General features: G+C 53.7%; 1 pseudogene; it reads right to left on the reverse strand.

Moving 5' to 3' along the window:
* Positions 1-101: 101 nt before the first annotated feature.
* Positions 102-210, reverse strand: LOC123967070 (annotated as a pseudogene).
* Between the last annotated feature and the right edge of the window lie 101 nt (positions 211-311).

The raw sequence follows: 311 nt of genomic DNA on the forward strand, positions 1-311 counted from the left end.
AGCAGCAGCAGCAGCGCCCCCTGCTGTTTCCTAAAGAGATGTTCAAAAGATCTCCTTTAACCGAAGCGCCCTCTGCCGTTTTTCGAAGGCGAAGCGAAAAAGGCTTACAGCACCAGGTATTCCCAGGCGGTCACCCGTCCAAGTACTAACCAGGCCCTGCTCTGCTTAGCTTCCGAGATCAGACGCTCCCAGAGCAGTGTGGCCGTAAGCCACTCAGGCGCCCCCAAACGGCCCTTCAAAAGATGTTCTACGGCTAATTGACAAAAAACGTATTCTGCCCATAATGTCCAAGGTGCTCCAGAGTCACTTGG

This window comes from Micropterus dolomieu, unplaced genomic scaffold, assembly GCF_021292245.1.
Source record: "Micropterus dolomieu isolate WLL.071019.BEF.003 ecotype Adirondacks unplaced genomic scaffold, ASM2129224v1 contig_14983, whole genome shotgun sequence".
In the NCBI taxonomy this organism is placed as follows: Eukaryota; Metazoa; Chordata; class Actinopteri; order Centrarchiformes; family Centrarchidae; genus Micropterus; species Micropterus dolomieu.